Source organism: Adiantum capillus-veneris, chromosome 1 (genome assembly GCF_014529385.1).
Source record: "Adiantum capillus-veneris isolate H3 chromosome 1, ASM1452938v2, whole genome shotgun sequence".
Lineage (NCBI taxonomy): Eukaryota > Viridiplantae > Streptophyta > Polypodiopsida > Polypodiales > Pteridaceae > Adiantum > Adiantum capillus-veneris.
Genome location: NC_140931.1, coordinates 78,198,834 through 78,213,418, shown reverse-complemented (window position 1 = coordinate 78,213,418; position 14,585 = coordinate 78,198,834). Strand labels below are relative to the sequence as shown.

General features: G+C 42.0%; 1 pseudogene across 1 annotated transcript; it reads left to right on the top strand.

The window, feature by feature from the left end:
* Nucleotides 1-10,978: 10,978 nt before the first annotated feature.
* Nucleotides 10,979-14,325, top strand: LOC147465019 (uncharacterized; annotated as a pseudogene). The gene is made up of 6 exons (XR_015187881.1): nucleotides 10,979-11,157; nucleotides 12,189-12,466; nucleotides 12,567-12,727; nucleotides 12,847-13,064; nucleotides 13,229-13,687; nucleotides 13,970-14,325. The product of XR_015187881.1 is annotated as an uncharacterized LOC147465019 (transcript).
* Nucleotides 14,326-14,585: the final 260 nt, after the last annotated feature.

The following is a 14,585-nucleotide window of genomic DNA, read 5'->3' as shown; positions in this document are numbered from 1 at the left end:
AAAAGGTTCTAAAAGCTTGCCTCTTTACAATACATCTTGGTCTATCTCATTTGCCATGGAGGGAGATTGAAGCTTTAAAGAATCATCCATGTCACTATATAAAAGTACTCTTTTACTAAAAAGCATCCAAACAAATTGAAGATATTTTTTTCGAACTAGTTAATGTATTTGAGAAGGTGACTTTATATATATATATATATATATATATATATATATAGAGAAGAGAGAGAGAGAGAGAGAAAGAGAGAGAGAGAGAGATTTAAAAACCTACTTTAAAAGAATGTTTGGTTTAACATTTACAATATGAGATGAAATTTGAGATTAACCCACATGTACAAAGGGCATTGCCTTAACTTGCCTTGATTAAGAAGAACTTCTATTTTTTGGTTCTTATTGGATACAATTAAAAATCAAAACCCTTTCTACGTGTCTTAATTTCAAAGTGATTAGGTCTCCACAATTTGAGAACAAGTGATAAAATCACGAGGTCCGTTTCCAATCAAATATAGGAAAGGAAAAGAAATGACTTTTTTAAATTGGCCAGGCGAGCTTTAATATGAAATACCAACAAAATAATGTTCTTGCTAGGGATTCCTATGCCACTTTAACCCCTTTCCTTATTTGAGCTCGAATATGAAATACCAACAAAATGTTGTTTTTGCTAGGGCTTCCTATGCCACTTCAATTCACCACCCCTTGCTATCTACCTCATATCTTCTACACACATTCATCACTTTTGCTCTATAGTACAATCTTGCACTCATTGACACCTTGCAATTTGTGATCCATATATGTGCCCTTTGTGACACAAAATGTTCTTTTTTTTGTAGCTTTGTTCCTCTACATAAATCTAGCATATGCATAGATGACTAGCTCCATCCTTAATGAAGCATGTACTATTTGAAGAGCAAAGGGAAGCTCTCTTGAGAAAGACAGTCATGAAAGTGTCATTTGATAACCTTTGCATAGGAGAATCCAAATTAGAGGAGAGACGCACTATCAAGAGTGCAGTGTGAAACCATTTTTGGGTTTGGTGAAGGAAAGAGAAAAGAAAGTAGTTGAGGGATCCAAGTTTGGCATTGCAAGATGTCTACTCCTTTCAAGAAAAGAATCTCTTCATTACTATTTATGTAAAGATACTCTACAATTTTTTTTAGTCTTTTCAGTAAGTTTTTGAAAAAAAATCAAAACAAGAACAAATATTTCAATTTTTTTAATTTAAAAAAGTAGATTTAATAAGCATAAAAAATAATAAAATATGTTTCTAGTGAAATCTATAAAAGATTTTTTATCAATATCTCTCATTATGGGATCAAACTCCTATATATTGTTCATTCATTTGTTTTCAACGCCTTTATCAAGCATGCCAAACAAGCTAAAGTCTTCATGAGGTCCTTCAACGGTTAAAAGAGTGACTATTGAGAGGTCACGAGAGTAAGAAACCTATTTTAAAAGGTAAACACTAAGCCTCTCACTTGCAATTGAAAGCCAAGAGCTGTTGATATGTACTCAATGGTCAGATTCTACTACTTTCAACACTTGTGGAAAGCCTAGAACCGTCAGATTTTTCCATGGTAGCTAGCTTCAAGGACATTATCCACGAAAGCAATGAACTGGTTATCGCCATGGAAAAAAAGAAGAATTCGGACGAGTGGAGCTAGGCTTCTCTAGCAATTGCTGGTCATGACCTCTTGCAACGAGTAAGGGTGTGTGGGTAATGGCTCGCTATTACTTGGCGCTGTGTAAGCCGTTTGATGTCTCAAACGGCCCTCAAGGCTCAATATAAGCGTGAGGCTATTATACATTTTTTGATGTTTAATACAATACATCTACTCACAAATGTGAGTTTGACAATTAAAAAAAACATACTCTATAATTTTTTTGTTAGTCTTTTCAATAAGTTTTCTGAAAATAAAAATAAAAACAAAAAATATCTTAATGTTTTTATTAAAAAAGTAGACTTGATAAGCATAGAAAATAATAAAACATTGTGATAAAATATTTTTTTTTGAAATCCTTAAATGAAAGGACCTTTATTAATATCTCATATCATGGGATCAAACTCCAATACACTACAACAAAAAAGGGGACCTTTGACGCAGGTTTTGACGCAACCCGTCAAAAAAACCGTCGATATACGCGTCCCTACAAAAACGTCGCTATATGCGTCGATATACGCGTCGAAAGGTAATATTATCGACGTATATTTCGATGGGCTTAGCGACGCGTATAGCGACGACCATAACAGAAAAAAAAAATTCTTGGGCAGAGGATAGGCAGCCTGGCCTGTGCCCAGTGAAAAGATGGACACAGCCACAGCCAGATTGCCTGTCCTCTGCCCAAGAAAGCGAGCAGCACCAAAATCAACAGTGCTCCCGCAGAAATTTCGGCAGAGTTCCCTTCGTTTTTACATAAACTTTTCAAAAAAAAAACATATCATGTATACGCCTCCTACATGCTATCCATGTAGGATCTCACATGAGATTTAAGGCCAATGAAAGAAATGAAATGAACTTTGTGCAAAACCATAACCGTACCAACTTAAAACCGTAACCATAACGAACTTAATTTGTGCAAAACCATAACCAAAATAAAACCATAACCGGCCATAACCACTTTGATCAAAACCATAATGCAGATAACCATAACCATAAACAAAATTAACAATAACCATAAGCATAACCAGAAAGTTAAACATAACCATAAACAAAACAAGAACTATAACCATGTCTATACAAGAATAGGAGAAATAACCATGTCTATACAATGACAATGACAATAACCATAACCATAAGGAAAACAATAACTGTCTGAACAATAACCATAACCATATATGTCTATACAAAAAAGAGACACAGAAGCGTGTCTGTGTCTCACAAAGCATATATATGAAATCCACTGATGACTAGGCGTCACAACCTGCACATAGGACAAGTCACAAAATTAGTATTGATATTACTTCACATATACTTATTTAATTAAATCAACTCACACATATTAACGTCTCACCTCAAGAGATCAACGAGACTTTAAGGCCTCCCAGTCTACAGGCTCTCCTGAAGCATCAAGATCATTCAATACTTCATAGATACCTCTGCGATATCCATTTGTCTCCTCCTGGCGTGTCGGGGTTCGATGCATCGCAAGATTCTGTGTTTATAAAAAAAATCAAAGTAATAAGAATACATGATTCATCACGTTTTAAAAAACGCCATATCTAGGATTGGATTAGAAACTCACAAACTCATAGCGAAAGGTGTCGAAGCCTCCATTGCCAAGATGAGATGTTCCCCTGGTCATCTATCATATCTGCGCGGCCTGACGCTGCTCTCTGAATCGCATGTCCGTTGTCCGCTCATCCTCCCTGATCTGCTGCCACGTCTCGTGTGGGATTCCCGAAGACTTCGGCAAGCCGGTCCTGAAAGCCTGTCGAGCTGTATCTCGTCGATGTTTCACGGTGTCCCGTGCAACACCCTTGATCCACCTCCTCGGAACAGCCTTTGAACCCGGAGGAGGCTGGTACTCTCTCAGGATGGTCTCCACTATATAACTGACTTTGTTCTCATTCTGCTCAGGCCAAGGCGTCAGAATGCTGCTCGAAAACTACAGCTCCGTGAGCCGGCGAATCCGCTGTCTCATCTCAGCCTCGACTCTATCCATGTCAACAGAACCATCTTCCCGTATAGTATAGAGCTTGGAGGCACTAGGATCGTGTGCCCCCCAAGGTGTCCAAGGTGTGCCAAGAGGTGTGTGGAGAGGTGTGCCTGGGTAGGACGGGGGTCATGAGCGAGGAGGGGTCGAAGCATCTGTGGACCCTCCTCCACAGCAACCACCACCTCCACCTGACGATCGCCGAGATCGTCGAGTGCGCCTGTGCTATGGAGATGAGGACGTACCCACCTCTGCCGCACCCCTAGGTGTCGAAGCGGCCGTGATGGGAGACCTCGCAGGCGTTGTACCCATAGGCGTCCCCCCCCCCCCCCATAGGCGTCGGACCCTCGAGTGTGAAGCCCGGAGGCGTAGTACCCGTGCCTCTGGCTACCCAGTACTGAGAAGCCTCTACCATCTAACTGGGCGTCATCCGTGTGACGAAGCCCATAAATGCATCTGCACTCATAGAAGCGGGATCTGGAAACTGGTCTGCCATACTAAAGTCCTGCACAAAGAAAGTAAAATAAAGCGTCAGAACACCTTTGTTTAAATTAACTTTAAGCTTAATTTTAAATCAACGTCTTCACACAAACACTTACAGGCCTAGGCCTCAACGAGTGAGGCATCATCGATAAGATCTTGCACCGTATCATCGTCTATCTCTAATTGCAAACATAACTCTGCCCCAACTCGTTCTAACAGATCGTCTTCATCCATTGCATCTTTATCTACAAGTGTCAATTTTGCCTCGTCTGTGTCATCCCTCGTATATCTGTCAGCTTCCTCTACCATACCTTCGTCCATCTCCTCTAATGTCACAGTAGTATGGACGTCGTCTGACCGACTTTCCTCCAGGAGCTCTTGCCCTTCAAATACTTGTTTACTTATTGGAGCAACCTGAACCACAAACCACCATTGTCGCTCTCGAGGGTCCGGTACAAAGACCACTTGCTCACAATGTTCGGGGAGAACAAATGTGTCACTCGCATCTGTCCAAACCTTTGTAGAATCTATTTGCACAAGCTTGTTTCCATCTCTGCGTATCGTTGCATTGCGACCAGAAGTAATCACCTTGAACCATTTCACATCCAACAAAAACATCTCAAACCGCCTGAAGCTGACTTTCAGGATATCTGACACCAGACCACAGTAATCCAGGTTTCTAGTGCTCTCATTCGTTTCTCTGGCACTGGCCCTGCTCTTTTTCATGAAACTAACCATTACCCCATTGTCAAACGTGTTTCTTCTGCTATCAATTTGTTGTATTCTGAAATGCTTTCCATGCGACCACAGTGCCATGTATGTATGATACTTCCAGTCACATCCAATAGCCAGCTCTTCCTCTTCTAGAGATATTGGTTATCCGATCTATCGAGCCGCTCTCACTGTCTTGTCCAACCATGCCATTGTAGGGAATTCAGGTAGAGGAGTGAGATAGTCTGGCAAGGGTAAGCCTCTAGTCGTTTGGCTTCGCCTGAAATCGTGTCGCTCCCTATTGCGTCTCTCTTTCTCTTCTTCGTACCTTTCAAGCCATTTTTGCATCGGCACTGAATTTAGTATACATAACTTCATGATCTTTTCTCGCATGGTGTCATTCATTTTCTTCGGCACCCCTTACCCTTGCGGCTCCTCTCCCACCAGTCTTCCATCCTCCTCATCGCTCCACAGTCAAGGAATTTCTGGGCCAGAAATGGGTAGAAATTCGGTCGTCAAGACAAGAGACTCTTGCACCAGCCATCCTTCTGCCATGCTCCCCTCTGGACACGCTTTTTGGCGAACAAAACCCTTAAGTGTTTTCATGAACCGCTCTAGAAAGAACATCCAACGACTGTGGATTGTACCTGCCACTGCAACCTCACCTGCTACATGGACGAGCAAGTGCATTTGGATAGTTAGGCAACTCGTGGGTAGATACTTCTCAATCATGCAAACTGCCTCAATGGAGTTAGCCCTTGCAACTGCAAAAGATTTCTCCCGTATCTCCTTGGAAGAGATCCACCGCACTAGCTCTGAAATCTTGTATATGCAGGTCCGCACTTCCTCCGTTAAACACCCCTTGATCGCAATTGGAAGAATGAATTGCAAGAACTTATGCCAGTCGTGCGATTTGAGTCCTGACAGTTAATCGTCACGGGTGAATGCTGTCTTGAGACATCGCATATATCCTGTTTGGCGTCCTACACTCTGAAATCACCCTTCTAACTTGTCGCTCTTCGCTTTTTAGCAATACCCATGGCGCTCTTGGAAGTTTTGTTTGGCCTGCTGCATTGGTGAAAGGCCACAGCTCTGGCATCTTTCCAACTGACTGCAAATCATCTCGTGAAGCTCGATTGTCTTTCATTCCCATGATTGTCTTCCAGAGGAGCTCTCCCACATTCTTGAATATATGCATTGGATCCAGCAAATGGTTAATTAGTAGATCACCCCAGTACGGCAACGTATGGAGAATGGACAAACGTTTCATTCCTGGAACAGGTTGCCCCTCATGTTTCTCCCATCGGTGACGCCACTCTTGTACATGCATAGGACGACATTCGACGCGACCAAGCTGACCTTCGCGCAAGTGATGGCCATCTGGAAGATAACGGTGGTGGCCTTGATAAATTTTCTTTCGAAGAGAGGCAGAATAGCGCACATCCAAAGACTACCCGCAAATTGGACATGCATTGTATCCCGAAGTTGTTAGCCCTGCATATATTAAAGCATGAATCAAGCCAAGGCAAAGTGCTTACAAATAGCGAGAATTTTGTAAATCAAGAACCGTTACCAGAAGCTTCTCTGTATCCTGGCCAATCATGCATAGTCCACATAAGAAGTCCATGGATCCTTGCATGATGTTGTCCTACTGGTTCAACCGCATCTGCTATGTCGATCCCATGCCATAACTCCTAGAGCTCGTCAACTAGTGGAGCTAGATAAACATCCATGTTTTTTGCCTTAAACTTACCAGGTACAATCAAGATTAATATCAAATGACCCTTCTTGATGGCAAGCCACGGCGGGAGGTTGTAATTGATAAGGCACACAGGCCAAGTGCTCCATGACTAGCTTCTCAAGCCAAATGGATTGACTCCATCCATTGCCATGCCCAAACGCAAATTGTGTGGTTCCCTTTAAAAATGTGGCCAGGTATCTTCAATGTGCCTCCAGGCCATTGAATCAGCGGGCACCCTAAATGTTGCGTCAGTGGATCTATTCATAGAATTCCACCGCATCAACTTTGCAATGGAACCACAACGAAACATGCTTTTTATCCTAGGAATAATAGGGAAATGCCACAACACTTTAGCTGGCAGTGTCTTGCCAACTGCATCTTGTTTGTAGCGCATTGCTCCGCACTTAGGACACGACAGACAATCTACGAATTCATTGCGAAAAAGAATGAAATCATTTGGACATGCATGAATCTTGTTGTAGTTCAAGCCAACTAAGGTCAGTAGTTGCTTTGCGTCTGGCCTAGAGGGGGGCATTTCATCGCCAGCCGGGAGAAGTTGCTCCCGCAACAACCTGTTTAAGCCACATTAAATTAAAAATCTCTCCAAGCACGTCACCGTTGCAATCGGAAAATCTCTTTTGTAAATTACGTACCTAAACAAAGCAGTGACGCTTGCATCTGACCACCCGTACACTGACTGAAGATTCAAAAACGCCAGACAAGTACGAAGCACAGATATTTTGGCGCCTTCATAGATTGGTTGACGTGCCAACTTCCTCAACATGTCTTCAGGAGATAGGCGTACGGCTTCTAGTGCTGCTTCGTTAGCGTTCTCCTCGCTTGTTTGGAAGAAGGCATCTAGCATCTCCTCCATGCCGTCGTCTTCTGTCTGTAAGCCCTTTTCTGCTTCCATCCTTGGCTCTATATTGGTTGGACCTTCACGCATAATCCTTTTTCTCTCTCTCTCAGATGTAGGTGCTATGTCGCGAAAATCAATGCCCATTCCGTAGGAGTCGTATCGTAGATTTTGTACGGTTTCTCTAGCAAATTCTCCGTACTTGTGCACATGCTCATTACATATCCTACGCTTGCACAGGATTTGATACTTGCAGAGCGTGCACGAACATGCAATCTTTTCCTCCATGTTAGTTGATGACGTTGCCATCTAAAATGATTATGAATGTTGTTTTAATATATATACTCCTCACAATGTAAACTACCTCGCATTCTCTAAGTCTTGCCCAATCTCCGTACACCTCGGTCCAGAGGTGTACGAAGATCAGGACCACCGGGTCAAAATCTCGTCTTTATTGGTCAAATCCTATATGGGTAGACACATACGTGCACTCCCAGGTATACATGGCAATGTATGTAGCGGGCAAAACCCCTTTGCCTCTTTTAGTCCCATAGTTTCTTCTAGAGGGGGAGAGAGAGAGATAGAGAGAGTTTCTGTCCTTTTCACACAATTGATCAGCCAACCTAACTCTTTCTCTCTCTCTTTCTCTATCTACTATCTATCTCTCTCTCTCTACCTCTGTAGCTATCTCTAGTTAATTCTCTCTCTCTCTCTCTCTCTCTCTCTCTCTCTATATATATATATATATATATATATATATATATATATATATATATATATATATATCACTCTCTATCTCTTTATTTCTCTCTCTCTGTCTACGTACCCTATCTCTCGATCTCGCTCTCGCTATCTCCCTTTCTCTCTCTCTCGATCTCGCTCTCGCTATCTCTCTTTCTCTCTCTATTTCCCTATTTCCCTCTCTCTCTCTCTCTCTCTCTCTATATATATATATATATATATATATATATATATATATATATATCACTCTCTTTCTATCTCTCTCTCGCTCTCCACTTCCCTATCTCTCTCTCTCTCTCTCTCTCTCTCTCTCTCTCTCTCTCTCTCTCTCTCTATCTCTCTCTCTCTCTACTTCCCTATCTCTCTACTGATCGAACGAGCGACTGAGCTAGGGAGATCCAGACGCCCACGACTGCGGAGGCCAAACTACACAACATCGACAGAGGCTGCATCAGAGGATCCAGGTCACTTTGGCTCGACATGCACAATGCCCGGTCAGACTACTGACCATGGAGGAGATTGATGAGGTCCGCCAGCGGACAGATGCTGGATCTCCTATGATCTACCTATCCCAGCTAGCTGTTTAGGCTGCTTAGTCCACACCCAGCAGTTTAGGATTCCATAATATTTTATTTTGTCATTTTGTCATCTTGTTATTCTGACTTTGTATCAGATCCACCACATCGTAACTTTCTGGTCTCATAGGTCACTTTGGCCTTTTGAAGACGTTAATATAACATTTCATTTCATTTCTCTCTTTAATTTCTCTTTCTTTAATTTTAACTCTCTCTCTCTCTCTCTCTCTCTCTTTAGTTTTAATTTCCTACGCATACATGTTTCTCTCTCTCTCTCTCTTTAATTTCCTACACGTACACACACTTCTCTCTCTTTCTCTCTCTCTCTCTCTCTCTCTCTCTCTCTCTCTCTTTCTTACACACACACACACACGATGTAGAGAGAGAGAGAGGGGTTGGGGGGGGGGAAGAGTTTCATAATACGTGCGTAGTAGGTTTCGGCCAAGATCTGAGCGCGCGCGTTGAAGGCGAAAATGGCCTCTGCACACGGGTTCCCCTTTTTTTCCCCCAATTTTTTAGCGTCGAAATGTGCGTTGATATACGCGTGGTAATGTCCGTCGATATACGCATGGAAAAGCATGTCTTGCCACGCACATATCAATGCACATTCCGACGCGTATATCGACGAGATAAAAGAACATCGATATTCACGTGAAAAAGTACGGCCGTCGATATATGATGCATTGATAACTTTGGGTTATATTGTAGTGATATATTGTTTATTCATTTGTTCTCTAAAAGCTTTCATCAAACATGCCAAAAAATGAATGCACCTTTGGACTTTTGGATTATAGCATTTAAAAGGTTAGGATCTCTTTTTATTCATTCAAAGGGACACTTGTCAAACAAGCAAATTTGAACCAAGTTTGCCCCCTTTGGTACTAAGGCCTTTAGAGACCAAAAATGAATGCACCTTTGGACTTTTGGAAAATAGCAGAGGCCAGTTAAAAGGCTATGATCTCTTTCTATTCATTTACAATACTTTTAATGTCCATAGGGACGGTTGTCAAACAAGCGAAATCTAAACGACCTTGGCCCTTGGGTACTAATTAAGGCCTTTAGAGGCCAAAAACAACAATCACAATTTTGCATTGACTAGTGGAGCTTGGAAGCCTTTTAAAGATTCAAAAGCTTACATATATATATATATATATATATATACACACACACACATATATACATATGTATGTATGTATGTATATATATATACATATGTATGTATGTATGTATACGTATGTATGTATGTATATATATATATATATATATATATATATATATATATATATATATATATATATATATATATATATATATATATATATATATATATATATATATATACACACATACATATATATATATATATATATATATATATACACATACATATGTATGTATGTGTGTGTGTGCTCACACACACACAAAAGAACGTTGAACATCCTAAAAATAAATGTCTCTATATGTCAGGCACGTAGCACTCCAAAAATTAAGAACTGCCTCTATCTCTTTTGGTGAACTTTCCTCTCTCATGCTCCCCTTCTTCGTTTATAGGACATGTCACACATATGTGTGTGTGTGTTTATATATAAAGCAGCCCGAATGGATGGATGTGGGGAGAGAGAGAGAGAGCTTGCCGCCCTGAGTGTGTAGTGAAGCACTCCTAGAATGAGGCAACGGCCCGGAGTTTGAATTCATCTCTTGCGGCCCCATGCTGTCAGCCCCCCTCACCATCTGAAATGGTCTAGTTCTCACAAAAGCACTTTGAGAGAGGAAACATTGGCATGTAGATCCTTGACTCCCTTTGCCAGTAAATGATAAATATTGAACATCTATTTATTTATTTGTATACATCTTTTTAAAAAAAATTTCTCTCTTGCTCCCCTTCTCTGTTCGTAGGACATGTGCCGCACAATAAGTAAATAAATAAATAAATATGTGTGTGTATATTTATATCTATGTATTTATTTGTATACATCTTTTTAAAACAAGGCAAATATCATATGGCCCATGGAGAGATTTCAAAGTTAATGTGATGTTGCGAGGATTAGTTGTCCATATATGTGATATTGAAAGGGGTCTCTCTCTCTCTCTCTCTCTCTCTCTCCCCGCCATCGTGATCTTTGACCTTGCTCATCGTCGGTTTTTGTGCCAAATGGACACGCATGCTTTTTAATTTGCAAGCCTTGTAGATTCTCAGTTTGAAGAAGTGGGCACCGGCCACGTAATTCATTCACAGAACCTGCGCTTTCATATCCTATCATTCCTATATTGGACGTGAAAGCCCCCCATAAAATCAAGGCTTGGATAGCATCTTGGCGCAGTGAAGCAGATCATCAGCTACTTCATAGTAGCAGCAGCAGCAGCAGCTCTTGCTCAGTTGAAGATCTTCATATAAGCAGGTACGTCACGGTCATCTCTTCTGTCTGTTACCTTTTCCTCCTCACGGCCTGCAGTTTACTATATATTGCATATTGCATGTACTGCTTCCCACGGATCATACCTAGCTACGTGCGGTTAGGGGCAGGGCAGTCCCGTCCCCTCCCTCCAACCACAGTGCACACATATACGCTCGGTATGCGGTACGTCCCTCCAGAAAATGTTTCGAAAACGTCTTGTGATCAATGCATGCCATCCATGACGCTTGGAGCGTTTATAATGAGCCCTTTCTTTGGAAACTGCCTACCACTGCAGATGGTCAAAAAAATGCAAGCATGGAACACCTGTAGCAAGCATTGAGCTGCAATAGATGGAATGTAGCGAGCATTGTTTTCGGAAAATTTATATTTACGTCGACATTCAACGTCTGCCATCATCATCCACTTTCAGTTCATATTTATGCCTTCTTGTTGATGCTTGGAGCGTTTAATAGGAAAGAAAATTGCATTTCTTTATGAGCCCTTTCTTTGGTAACTGCCTATCACTGCAGATGGTCAAAAACTTCAATCATAGAATAGTTGTAGCAAGCATTGACCTAGCTACAATAGATGGAATGTAGTGAGCATTGTTTTCTGGATAATCTATATTTATGTCATTCAATTAATTATTGCCATCATCGCCCGCTTTTAATCTGTATATCAGAAAGTTTTTGACAACAGCCATTGGGAAAGGAGACTACGTTGTCTCTCCCTTTAGTGTTGGACATCATTGGCTATTGCTCAGGAGAGTAGGGGACTGCCAGCCTGCGGTGCTGCCCGCCGACAATTTCAAGTCTGAACTGCACCTAGCTAGATGTGCTGTTTCTCCTTTGTAGCCGCTTGATGTTGTCATAATCCACAATGTCTGAATTGTAGTACTGGGATTTTTTTTCCCTGTATTTCAACCTGGTTTTAGGAATCGATTCATGAATGGTGATTTACACCAAATTATGGACTCTCAATTAATTGATTAGGTCGGAGCTTATTGACACTCAAAACGCTGCTGTCTCTCTCAGCAGGTGTATATATGTCGAAGGGTATGGATGTCATTGCTAGTGATTGGAACAATCGGATTAGAGATGCCGTTGTGAAGTTGGCATCAAAGATCCCGGAAGTGGGTTCTGTTGTAAGCACTCTCATAGGCTATCTCTGGCCAGAACACAAGGTCAACATTTTCCAGGCCTTCAAGGCGGACGTGATAAAGCTTGTCAAGAAAGAGATTCTTGACTATGAACTGAACTTGCATGAGTCTGAGATCGATGGACTAAAAAGTACCATTGAAAGATACAAGGCGGTAATTCTCCCTTATTCAATACTCCTCAAGCCAGCTGCATTTGTGATTGTTCTGACACAGGCATTAAGTTTCTTGTTCTAATGTACAAGTGCAAGCTAAGGCTCATGAGAAGGCTTTATTTCTTGACACCTGGATTACCGAGGCTGACAAATTAAGCATCATCTTTCGAGAGTCAACCAACAACATCCACTTCATCCTTCCCATTATCACCCTGGCTCTACTTCATCTCACAGGCCTGCGGGAGAGATTGCTCTTTGGAAAGTGAGTCTAGTGCTGCATATTCTCAGCCATCTTTGCCAGAATGAGTAGATATATCCTATGGTATGGTGTTGTGAGTAGATGACCATAATATTCATGATGCAACTTCACTGTCATTGCAGGGAACTCTATCATGAAGACAATACAAAACAGTGGAAGGAGGATCTTGAGGAGATGTATAAGACATACATTGTGGATTTCCTCCCTGATATCTTCAAAAAGTGGAAAGTGTGGAGGGCAGACCAAGTGGAGATCAAAGCGTGGACTCGAAACCTTCCGATGGCATTACCTCCTGGCTTTCGGACGGAGTCTTATGCAACTGTTGTGGATACCATCACAGGTAGTGTAGCTCCAGAAATTGGTTGGTCCCAATTCAATTTCGTTGATACATTGAATCAATGTTGAGCTGACAAATCCTGTTTTGAGGAACTCAAAAGGCTGTTCGTAAAATAGTGTAATGCTTCCTGACATGGAGTCATGTTCTACAAAAAAAAAAATGGATAGGTGAGAGGAAGTATTTCTCCGCAGACTTGACAGACTCGAAAACAATTTTTGCGAGTGTCTGCGAAGACCATAAGACTCGTATGTGCAACGATGCCAGTGCTGACATGGCCGGGTGCATATCAACCACATTCGTGTTTGACAGGCTCTTACCTGACAACAACAAGAATTTTCCCAAGTATGACAAGGGGGTCTTCGGTCGGATTTTCAAAGGTCCTTATTCCGAAGATCTCCTGCTATCAGAGCAGAGTTTCGGCGTGGGCAACCCAGTTAAAAGTTTCAGAACACGTCCACATGAGGATGACTACTCGCTGGGCTCGGGCCCAATCACCAAGGTGATTCTGGCAATCTCTCTAAATATAATTCCTACAGTGTGGGTTACGACAACATCATGTAACCTAGCTAGGTGTGAGTGAAGGATTTGGACAAAAGTGAGCAATCCGTTTGAAAAACCTATGCGAAGTCCATTAAGGGGCTTGCCCCTCACATCAATGTCATGGGCTTGTCCCCCTCTTGCATTACTGGCTAGATCTCCTGCCCGGTTCGCATAGATAAACTGCATGGCATCAATAGTGTTCCACTCTCTTATGATCACCTGCACAATCATGAAGAAGTAGCTCAGTGATTCTGTCAATGAGGATATCGATCATAGATATCTCGAGAGACGCACAATGTCACATGGGATGGTGCAGGGAGAGCAAAACTTGACATTTTACCATGTGGGGGACATGATTTACTTCTCAGAAGGGACTGCATACCTGGCTAGGGAGCAATTGGGGGCCGGAACTCGACCCTACCCCCACCACATCATCCTCTACATATGGGAACCATAGCGGTTGGAAATGCTCTGAGACATCTGCAAAGGGCCCCTCTGCCTACATGGTCAGTTCCTGGAGCTATAGAGTAAGCGGGGGCCCTTCAAACACATATGGCCCTAGTGTAATTCAGCTGGAATACACCCCGCAAATCGAATGATCAGTTGTGGCTCTGTTGGAATAAGCCAATTTTGTAGAACATGTAAAAATTCCCCTCTACCTTCTTGGCTTGCATAAGGCAATAATGCTGTCTGTGGTTGATTTGATAGGCCTGGTTTTAACAAGCTGTGTACCAATGGGATACTCTAAATGTCATAATACCTCACATTTCCTTACTATTTTTCCTGGCATGGTTCACTAAGAAAAGCTTACAATATTTCACAAGAAGTTTTGGACAAATTCTCACAATAATTCCCACATTGCGACTTACCTCAACATCATGAGCTTCTGTGAGGGAGGCACCGTATACCTAGCTAGGTATGATTGGGGGCAGGGGACCGCCGGCCCGGTGGGGGGGCCGGGGGTCCCCTGCCCCCAATCGTACC